The 12,172-nt window shown below is 42.0% G+C and overlaps 1 protein-coding gene across 1 annotated transcript in view; it reads left to right on the top strand.

The window, feature by feature from the left end:
* The window catches only part of LOC124606567 (facilitated trehalose transporter Tret1-like), a 166,670-nt gene that overhangs the window by 111,854 nt on the left and 42,644 nt on the right, over positions 1–12,172 (top strand). The gene's annotated exons all lie outside the window — the stretch shown is intronic.

The following is a 12,172-nucleotide window of genomic DNA, read 5'->3' as shown; positions in this document are numbered from 1 at the left end:
AAAATGCAAATGAAACTGGTGGAAATTAATTTTGAAAAGGGGTAAAGTTAATAAAGAAAGTAAATGTGCGGCCGTTACGTTAACAATTAACTAGCGGTAATTAGATATTTGAGATTTGGGGGAAATTACGGTCGCCAGTCCTAAGGACAATTACTATAGTAGCTGAAAAAGAAAGGTTCTTACATATATAATTAGCACTAGAAGCGTGCCAACTGAAGACACGTGCAGTCTGAAAACTGAAAGTTTGTCAGAAGTAATAAATTTCGCTACACTCTGACTTAATTTAGCAAAAGAATTAATAAAACCGGAAAATCGATAGTTAATTTAGTGACTGAAGTTAATAGTGAGCTCTCTTTCTGAAGCAAATCGAAATTCAGTAAAATACGGTTAGTCTTGGACTACCTCAACAATCATTTCAAAAGCTACTTGAATCTACGCGATTTAGAAATAAGTGATTTAACTTTGAACTTGAATTAAATGATTCTGAACAATTACCAATAGTAAAATTCAGTACGTACCAAGCTGAGCTGCAGTCACAGGTAACTAAAATACGGTAACAAAACTCGCACTCTTAATTTGTGCTTGTGCAATCTAAATATTGTAGCCAGCTATGAATACCTTAACTGAACTTTGAAATTAAAGCAGTGAAATCGAATGATGCTGGCGTTTGAATTTCAACGACACTCGGGTTCATCCCGGAAAAGGAAGGGACCCTGCTTGGTAATGCAATTGGTACAATGAGCAACAAAGGTTCATGCTAAGTTGCTGTAATTTTGTGATGCAACAATTTTAAAAGTTTGAAAAGCTGAGGTCTGCCATACAGTTCTAAAACTTTACGTGCTTCCAGTCTTCCTTGTTGGCTGATTGAAGGTTTGAAGCCGTCGATCGAGGAGGTGGCGACAGTCACTCATTGTCGGCCGTCGCTGTTGCAGAAGCTGATGTTGGCGCGCCTTCTTCTCGACACGGTCACCAGACGAAACGGGCTCTTGATGTGCGCCAGCTAATGCTTCCCGTCCGCGACACTGTGTCAGAAACTATCATAGCAAGTCGAGCGCAATTACATGCTGCCCAACCCCGAAAGCGCGGCAACTCGCGGGAGCGTCACACAACACACCTGCTCCACTGCACCACCCTCGCCAAACTCCCTCTGCTCTGCCCGCGCTCCACGCGGTAACACTACCAAAGATCCTAAACACTTTGGTTCTCCACACGACCTATCTATGTATTCGTTCGATAGCTTAGTTTTCCCTAGGCCAGACTCAGCGTATAAATACAAATAATATTCGCAAAACAAACCAATTATAAATCGACATAAATGCATATATAATATTCACAAAAGAAACCAATTATAAATCGACATAAATGCATATATATACAAATAGTGAAACAATTACAATATACAAAGACACAGAAATGTCATATCTTCAGGTAACAAAATAAGAAAAAAAAGTTATAGTACAATAGATGGAGATAGGAAGATATGCATTTCCGGCGTTACATGCTCGTACAGTAATCGATGGCGGCGACTCGATAGCGTGCGTTGACCTCCGAGCAGTGTGACTGCCTCAGCACAGCACGATGTGGTGCACAGACACTGGTAGGAGCGCTGGTCCAGCAGAGTTGCAGTGGCTAGTGTTGGCCTAAAGAAGTGATCGTGACGTCAGGCGGCAGCAGGCAGAAGGCATGCATGTGCTGGCCAGCTGACTTGCTCCAGCAGTCGGTCATGCACATAGTGTGCTGGCACACAGACTCCAAAGACCCCGACACCAGTTGGAGACCTCCAGAGACCACACGAAGCCTCCTAGGGCGTGGCACCCTCTTGATGGCTCTAGCTCAAAATCCCAAATCATGAGGTCTAGCAGCGGCTAGTCGACCAGCCGCAAGAAGTGGCTAGACATAGACAAAGCTGGTTGGTGTGCACAAGGGGTGGTCAGCTGGCGTGGGGTATGTCTCGAAGTCGATGGTACTCGGAGACAACATACCGCTAGGGTCTGAATGACGACTGTTTACAGTGGCTCTGCTCAACTTTGTTGTGACACGTCCTCCACCTTCATTCATGTAGGGGACCCAGGCAGCGCATTTTCAGGAAATTTAGCTTGCCACTGTAGCGGACTGGAATCTCGAACCATGCTGTTACATCACTATTCCAGCCCAATTATCAGGACTGCACAGGCAACTAGCTTGCCTGCCTTGCCACAGGTGGAGAAATTTGGTCTGAGGGGTATTGCCACAACAGATGTGGCTTTTGTTTTGCAAATTCTTTCATTCACAAAGAAAAACAGTACAAACTTATAGCTAAAAAATGGTTCAAATGGTTCTAAGCACTATGAGACTTAACATCTGAGGTCGTCAGTCCGCTAGAACTTAGAACTACTTAAACCTAACTAACCTAAGGACATCACACACATCCATGCCCGAGGCAGGATTCGAACCTGCGACCGTAGCAGCAGCGTGGTTCCGCACTGAAGCACCTAGAACCGCTCGGCCACAGCGGCCGGCAAACTTATTGCTAACCTATGTATCATTGCTACATATGTCAATTATGAAACAATGTAACAAAAATATTGTTCAATGCTCAGCTCACACCCGCTCATCATCTTACTTCAGTTAGTATGTGGGCAGAAATGATTCTAACTTGTTATTATGAAGTGATTTTTATACATGAGATGACAAAACTCATGGGGTACGGATATCTACATGTACGGATGGTGGTAGCATCCGTACACAAAGTAAAAAAGGGCAGTGCATTGCCGGAGCGTCATTTGTACTCAGGTGATTCACTTGAAAAGGTTTCCCACCTGAACATGGCCACACGAGGTGAATTAACAGACTTTGAGTGCGGAATGGTAGTCGGAGCTAGACACATGGGGCACAACATATCGGAAATCGTCAGGCAATTCAATAATCCGAGATCCACAGTGTCAATGGTGTTTCGAGGATATCACATTTCAGGCATTACCTCTTAACATGACAATGCAGTGGCCGATGGCCTTCACTTAACGACCGACAGCAGTGGTGTTTGAATAGGATTGTCAGCGCTAACGGATAAGCAACACTGCGTGAAATAACCGCAGAGATCAATGTGGGACGTACTATGAACGTATCCGTTAGGACAGTCTGGCGAAATTTGGCGCTAATGGGCTATGGCAGCAGAAGAACGATGCACGTGTCTTTGCTCATAGCACGACATCGTGGCCATATCGGATGGACCCTAGATGACTGGAAAACCGTGACCTGGTTAGATGAGTCCCTATTTCAGTTGGTAAGAGCTGATGTAGGCTTCGAGTGGGCACAGACCTCCACGAAGCCATGGACCTAGGTTGCCAACAAGTAACTGTGCAAGCTGGTGGTGGCTCCATAATGGTGTGGGCTTTGCTTAAGAGGAATTGACTGAGTCCTCTGGTCAAGCTGAACAGCTCATTGACTGGAAATGGCTATGTTGGCTACTTGGAGACCATTTTCTGCCATTCATGGACTTCATGTTTCCAATCAACAATGGAATTTTTATGGATGACAATGCGCCATGTCACCGAGTGACAGTTGTTCGCCAGTGGTTTGAAGAACATTCTGGACAATTCGAGTGAATGATTTGACAACCCAGATCGCCGACATGAATTACATTGAATATTTATGGGACATAAACGGGAGGTCAGTTCGTGCACAAATTCCTGCACCGACAACACTTTCGATATTGTGGACGGCTATAGAGGCAGCGTGGCTCAATGTTTCTGCAGGGGACTTCCAACGACTTGTGGAATCCATAACACGTCGAATTGGTGTACTACGCTGGTCAAAAGGTAGTTCGACTAGATATTAGGGGTATCCCATATCTTTGTCACCAAAGTGTATAAATCAGGAAAAATTTTGTAAAGAAAATGAATCGCGAAAGCGAACATGTAGGCATGTGAGGGGAAAGCTCTCACGATTGAGTGAATCGAAAGCCAAAGAGAATTTTTCGTTGGCCCGCAGCGCGGAGAGCCTGCCTGGAAACATTTTAAAAATGCTTGTTTCGATTTCTGAAGAAATAGGAGAGCACAAAATTGTAACTAGCCTATGAGTGAACTGTTGTCATGTTATGAAAAGCTCGGCTGCAACATGTCTCTGAAAATATTTTTCCTTTTTGCAATCCATTACTTCTTCCCTGAAAATTATGGAGACGTCTCTGAAAAATTTGATAAACAATTTCATTAGGACCTTGTAGTCGTGGAAAAGATGTATACAAGGAAGTGGCATCCTCCTATTTTGACATATGACTGGGAAGGTATTGCTAGGGATGCTGGTTATTAACTTATAATCGATAAGCCATGTGGAAATATGTAACTGATTTAGAGTTAGATAAGAAACTTCAGGTCAGAATACAGATAACAGTTATTATATCTTTCTGTTAACTGTGGCTCTTTTCGCCAAAGAAATGGAACAAGAACAGCGACATTAAGTCTCGTGTATGATGATATCTAGGAGGCACTCGTAGCCTCATATTATATGTGGTTTGTCTACAAAAACATCATAATATTTCTTTGGTATCTTAGCCAGATCAAATTACTGGTCGAAGGTTAAATAATACCTACGCTCCTTAATGCCATCAAAAGTAATTGTTTCAGGTTACTACCCAACTGTGTTTTTACTCTGACTAGTAACTATTATTATTTTTAACCCATGGCAGTATTTGCTATTGTGACAGTCAGTTCTTAATAAGTAAATGGACACATTAACACCTGAGATCGATTCTTGCATCCCTGGTACGTAGGAAATATATGCTCAGAATAAAGCCTGTCACTAAATCATCTATTACTAGGAACCTGCATTCTGTAGCTATGTTTCCTACGTTTGTAGGCAGACGGAACTGTATCTTTACACTACTAGATCTGGCGCCTACAGCTCCCATGATCTTGTAGTTGGTGATATGTTAAGTGAGTACTTTCGTCTCTCACTTATCTCTTATATAAACCACTGATAACAACATTTGCAGCAGCACATGTATGGAGAATTATTGTAACCAGATATTTAGATACATTGGCTTGTAAAACCGATTGTTACATTTGTTACAATAAAGCTCATTCCGAATGTTAATCCTGTCATTACATGGATGTTGTTGTCTCGGTAGCCAAGGCTACACCTGTTTCCTTTGCGCCTTTATTTACGGTTACCATATGAAATATTATCGTTATTATGCTTCTGCTGCTCGATTTTCCTATTCTCTGTTGAGTCTGGATCAAATCAGTCGAATCGAGGACTGTCCTAACCTCCTCTAAGTCGATTTAAGAGGCGTTTATTAATTTTTCACTGACTTCTCTAAGCAAATTAGCCTTTAGAATCTGCAACATGTCCCAATGACACAACGGCTCATCCTAATCCTATTTATGTATTCTTCAAAATACCTTAGCATACTTAGTTGGATGGTATGGAATGGCTCAGGATTAAAAATCTCCTCTGACATCCACACGTTTATATTTGTGTACCAGTACCTAGAAAAGAAAGATCTTTCAAAATTATCATACGAGTGGCACACCTCAACTGTTTCAGTTGCTCGCAGGGCTGCGTACCCTTCCACAAAATTAACATTTTGCATGTCTGACCTTGAGTGTGACAGTGCACTCGAGAAAGGATAGTGAATACTACTGGGTGAACTGTTCCTTGACCAGTATAAATATCTGAAACTGTCTATGTTTTTAAAAAAACTTTCTTCCGGAAGTGGCCAGGCAAAATTCGGCGCAGCTCTCGCGTTATTCATCGATACGATTGATGTACGAGCAGTTGCATCAAAGTGAGAGGGGTTCTGTCAAAAACTGACAGATTCTGAACTGCAAATTGCTGAAAATTTATTGTTAATTTGAGTTGTTGCAGTTCTGTCTGAACATATTCACACCAAAAAAAGTTTTGCATTGCCTCGGTTCCGAGAGTTGCGGAACCCGTACAAACAAATGGTTCAAATGGCTCTGAGCACTATGGGACTTTACTTCTGAGGTCATCAGTCCCCTAGAACTTAGAACTACTTCAACCTAACTAACCTAAGGACATCACACACATCCATGCCCGAGGCAGGATTCGAACCTGCGACCGTAGCGGTCGCGCGGTTCCAGACTGTAGCGCCTAGAACCGCTCGGTCACTTCGGCCGGCGAATCTGTACAGAAAATTGGTATAGAGATCAATATAAACATCATTTTCGCCCTTTTTATTGCTCATGAAAACTACACATTGCGTGTTGTACCACCATACAGCGAGACCTTCAGAGGTGGTGTATACACCTGTACCTCTAATACCCAGTAGCACGTCCTCTTGTATTGATACATGCCTGTATTCGTCGTGGCATACTATCCACAAGTTCATCAAGCCACTGTTGGTCCAGATTGTCCCACCCCTCAACGGCGATTCGGAATAGATCCCTTAGAGTGGTTGATGAGTCGCGTCGTCCATAAAAAGCCCTTTTCAGTCTATCCCAGGCATGTTCGATAGGGTTCATGTATGTAGAAAATGCCGGACACTCTAGTCGAGCGATATCGTTATCCTGAAGAAAGTCATTCACAAGATGTGCACGAGGGGGGCGCGAATTGTCGTTCACGAAGACGACTGTATCGCCAATATGCTGCCTATATGGTTGCACTATCAGTTGGAGAATGGCACTCACGTATCGTACAGCCGTTACGGTGCCTTCCATGACCACCAGCGGCGTACGACGGCCCTACATAATGCCACCCCAAAACAGCAGGGAACCTCCACCTTGCTTCGCTCGCTGGACGCTTCAGCCTAACCGGGTTGCGTCTAAACACGTCTCCGACGGTTGTCTGTTCGAAGCATTTGCGACAGTCATCAGTGAAGAGAACGTAATTCCAATCCTGAGCGGTCCATTCGGCATGTTGTTGGGCCCATCTGTACCTCGCTGCATGGTGTCGTGGTTGCAAAGATGGACCTCGCCATGGACGTCGGGAGTGAAGTTGTGCATAATGTAGCCTATTGCGCACAGTTTGAGTCGTAACACGACGTCCTGCGACTGCACGAAAAGCATTATTCAACATAGTGGCGTCGCTATCAGGGCTCCTCCGAGCCATAATCCGTAGCTAACGGTCATCTACTGCAGTAGTAGCCCTTGGGCGGCCTGAGCGAGGCATGTCATCGACAGTTACTGTCTCTCTGTATCTCCTCCATGTCCGAACAACATCGCTTTGGTTCACTGCGAGGCGCCTGGACCCTTCCCTTGTTGAAAGCCCTTCCTGGCACAAAGTAACAATGCGGACGCGATCGAACTGCGGTTTTGACCGTCTAGGCACGGTTGAACTAGAAACAGTACTAGCCGTGTACCGCCTTCCTGGTGGAATGACTGGAACTGATCGGCTGTCGGACCCCCTCCGTCTAATAGGCGCTGCTTATGCATAGTTGTTTACATCTTTGGACAGGTATAGTGATATCTGAACAGACAAAGGGACTGTGTCTGCGATACAAAATCAACAATCAACGTCTATCTTTAGAAGTTGTGGGAACCGGGGTGATGCAAAACTTTTTTTAATGTGTGTAGTTTATGTAGCTTCCATATTCATTAGAAAACACATTATTAAATTTTGTTACTGCTGATTGGAAACCGTTATCTCTGTTATAAGTATTTTCTTTGTAGAAGTTGAGGCAACAAATTCATCTGTGAGCCTCTTGCTCTGGCTTTAAACAGTTTGTGGGCGTCTTTTTCATGGTCTGCTGCTATACGACTGATTCGACCAGACAGATCTTGAACTGTTTTTGATAGCACAAATTGTGTTTGGTTTGTACCTGGTAGTCCATCCATTATTGTTTTTGTACCTCAGGCAAACCACCAACTAATTTAATTTCAATAATTTCAAACGATATGAGTGTTTGAGAAGATGGCAATGCGTCTTGCCTTTCACAAATTCATGTAATCATCAGGTCTTTCATGTGTAACAAAGCCTCTTGCTTACCCATAACATTTTTATAGTACGTATTTGTACAGCTGAAATGTCACCTACCCCATTTAGCACTACAGACATTGTCCGTGCTAATACAACAGTTTTTTGGAATAACTGTGTTAAATTGTCTGTTATTGACTTGTATGAGTAACTGACTGATCTACTTTGGCACTGGATTCAACATCACTGTCATCGAAATGATCCATTTTCGTCTGATTAGTCCTGATTACTATCTTTATCATAACGTAAATAGTTTGAAAAAAATTCGAAGTCTCTACGTCACTATAAATTTGACAATTATCAACCATTTTTAATCTTACTGACTGAAAAGACGATTAATATAATGGTGATAAAGTTAAAAAAAAATTTAGCCGCATCTGTCCATCTTTTTCATGCAGTACGTACGCAAATTCATATTGCACCCAAAAATCTTTCTAAATATAGTCATTAACTACAAGAGAAAGCCTTTATCAGTCTCCACGCTCAATGTAAATTAGTTTTTAAAGAGCAGCTTGGTTGCAAACAGGATGGAATGAAATCTGTAAGATATTTTTTCAGCTTGCATTCATCGGCATTGACAGAAGTCATCTCCTCTAGGCGCAAAAGTTGCATCACATTGTTCTTCAAAATAGGTTTCGTTTGTAATCGGTTTCCACCCAAATGTTGCTTAGCAAGAAACAAAAAAGGCATCAATTAGAATTATAACAATAGAAATTGATTAAAAGTTTATTATTTCACTTTGTCCTGTCACTATTAAGCCAGCTTATAATTTATATCTTGTTATATATAATTACCTATAGTTAAATGAACTTAGCATAAAATATGAAAAATTAAAATAATCTAAAAAATATTGAGTATGTAAATTATTCACTATTATTCGCTGAATTGAAGTTCTATCTGTGTACTGCAGGTAAGTGAGAATCTAAGGTCTAAGAAAAAACTTTAGTGTATGTATTAGCGATAGGGTTGAATCCAATGAAAAATATCAAGTTTTACTTGATATAACTTTACCAGATTATTCATTAAATTATTCCAAGGCATCATAACAATGCAACAATATTCCACTGTCGAACACTGTCGGTGCCTATCTGTGTACAAGACATTAGTAAGGTGAATAATGGCCGATAATTCCTTTTAAAATTTACACTAAAGCCACAAGGAATCACAGTGGAGTGTGAGTTTAAAACTCACATTTATTACTGCTTGGAATATATCGATGTAGGGTATTATTCTTAATCAAGTTCCTGATTTATCATTTAAGTTGGTCTACTTCTTGGATGGAGCTGTGTTGCCTGCAGGACATAGTGCTTGGCTCACTGGATTCGCTAACACAGGGCTTAATCATGGGCAGACTACTAGTGGAATAATGTAGGTAAGCTTTCATGCCAGTGAATTAAACGCTGGCAGCGATTTCTTGGATCTCTTTGTTGATTGCAGATGTTTTCTACAGTGTGAGGTGCATGCAAGTAGGCTTCCTGGTGGCCTTCAGTATGATGACGTAATGGTTTACTGTATCTACATCTACTTCCATACTCCGCAAGCCACCTGACGGTGTGTGGCGGAGGGTACCTTGAGTACCTCTACCGGTTCTCCCTTCTGTTCCAGTTTCCTATTGCTCGTGGAAAGAAAGACTGTCGGTATGCCTCTGTGTGGGCTCTAATCTCTGATTTTATCCTCATGGCCTCTTCGCGAGATATACGTAGGAGGGAGTAATATACTGCTTGACTCCTCGGTGAAGGTATGTTCTCGAAACTTCAACAAAAGCCCGTACCGAGCTACTCAGCGTCTCTCTTGCAGAGTCTTCCACTGGAGTTTATCTTTCATCTCCGTAACACTTTCGCGATTACTAAATGATCCTGTAATGAAGCGCGCTGCTCTCCGTTGGATCTTCTCTATCTCTTCTATCAACCCTGTCTGGTACGGATCCCACACCAGTCAGCAGTATTCAAGCAGTGGGCGAACAAGTGTACTGTAACCTACTTCCTTTGTTTTCGGACTGCATTTCCTCATGACTGTTCCAATGAATCTCAGTCTGGCGTCTGCTCTACGGACGATTAATTTTATATGGTCATTCCATTTTAAATCACTCCTAATAACTACTCCCAGATAATTTATGGAATTAACTGCTTCCAGTTGCTGACCTGCTATGTTGTAGCTAAATGATAAAGGATCTTTCTTTCTATGTATTCGCAGCACATTACAGTTGTCTTCTTTGAGATTCATTTGCCATTCTCTGCACCATACGTCAATTCGTTGCACATCCCCCTGCATTTCAGTACAATAACTATTGGGCTCTTCATGATGGCAGTCTAGCTGTCAGGGGGGCAGAGGTTGAGTACTCTTGATGAGTGGAGCTGTGTTGCCGGCCGGACGACGTGCGCAGCCTGTTGGGCTCGCCAATTCAAGGTTTCAACACTGTTGGCCTACCAGTGGAATATTGAAGCTGGTCCTTGTAGACAATGAAGTAGATGGTACAGATTTCTTGGATCTCTTTTGTTGGCTGGAGATGTTTTCTACAGGGTTAGGTGCATGGCACAGTACGATTCCTCATGCAGGCCTCCATCATGTGTGACCTAATGGTTTATTTTGTGGAGCTATACATGATGGTGGATCAGCTCGAGTACACTTGACGAGTGGAGCTGCATTTCTTGCAGGACGAAATGCACAGCGCATTGGGCTCACTGATACAGTGCTTTAAAACAGGTGGCATGTTGGTGGAATATTGAAGGTGGCCATTCATGATAGTGGAGTAGATGTTGGTAGAGATTTCTTGGATTTCTTTGTTAGTTGGAGATATTTTCTACAGGATTAGGTACGTGGCACAGTAGGCTTCCTGATGCAGGCCTTCATCATGAGTGGCCTAATGCTTTACTGTGTGGACCTTGTAATGTTGATGCATTAATTTGTTCTGAAAGCGGTGCTGATATTCAAGATAATAAAAGCGGGTTAAAAGCCGTGAGCTATCTGGGGAACTTATCCTTGCATTACTGAGCAACTGTTTCACCAGGTATCTAGTCTAGCTTACCAAATTGCCAACCAGACTAACGTTAATTATAAACTTTTAATAGTCATCTTAAGACAACCGGTGATATATATACATAAAAAGAGAATTTAAATAAAAAGAAATAAATCAGTTTATATTTGGACATTTATTTTAACTTTGGTCATTGTTCCGTTCAAATTTCAGCGTATTAAACTTGATTCATAACTAAACTGGTACCTTATTTAGAATTGTGAAAATGTGAGTTGGTAAACTTACGGAACACATCAAATATAGAGCCAAGATTGGGAGACTGCATACAACACTGCATTCATAAAATAACACACGAAGAACATTGAAACATATGCAAGAGGAAATTAACCGCAACCAACCGATTCAATTTTCACCCAAAGAAGTTACATTCCTAGCGCAATCCTGTCCGTCATGAAATTACCACACACTGGTATACTAAATTCATACTAACTCTCTGTGAAATCTTCCCGAAAAGAATAACTGAGGGCTACTTTGATGATTACACTACATGCTTCACGTGGTCAACTTGGTTTACACAAAGAGTGTAACTCCACAATCATTTTGATAATTAAAATAAATTACATCGAAACACAAATTACAAAAGAAAAACCTCGAACTGGTTACTATCGTCTTACTGTTAACCTGATGGGTCAAACAATTGTATAAGCACGTGGTACTGGTGTCACAAAGTACACCCCACATGGGTTGAACATAAAGAAAAGTTGCTATATTGAAAAATATTGTCAAGACGAGACGTTATAATCTCACGGACATTCACATTTAAGATTGATGATGTTAGTTAGAGTTACTGATCAACACGTGGTTTACTCACAAAGTAATGAGAAAGCAACTACTGGAAGATATTCTGAACTTCACACTCGAATTACACTGCGTTGCAATTTAAGATAACATTATACGTTTTAGATCTAAACCTGAAATAAAGGTGATTAAATTTTCAGTTAGGCTGAAGTTAAGAAATCCTTTGTCCTACGGACTTAGCAGAGACGCGCTTAGCTGGAGATCTTACCACTTCAGACGCTCGCCGCAAACAGACTGCCCGTGGGCCCCTACCGAGGGTGCTTCCAGATACAAAACGGAAGTGACCAGAGAGGCAGCTTCCTATACCAGCATGACAAGGGATGGACGGGACCATACCAAGAATAGAAACCTCTTTGCTTTTAGAAAGCGTAGCTACCTGTTCCGACGTTGGTCCTACTGTTCTCTAGCAGACAGGCTTGTCTGCTACCA

Source organism: Schistocerca americana, chromosome 3, assembly GCF_021461395.2.
Source record: "Schistocerca americana isolate TAMUIC-IGC-003095 chromosome 3, iqSchAmer2.1, whole genome shotgun sequence".
Lineage (NCBI taxonomy): Eukaryota > Metazoa > Arthropoda > Insecta > Orthoptera > Acrididae > Schistocerca > Schistocerca americana.
Note: the sequence above shows the minus strand (reverse complement) of the source record. Positions and strands in the feature narration are given on the sequence as shown.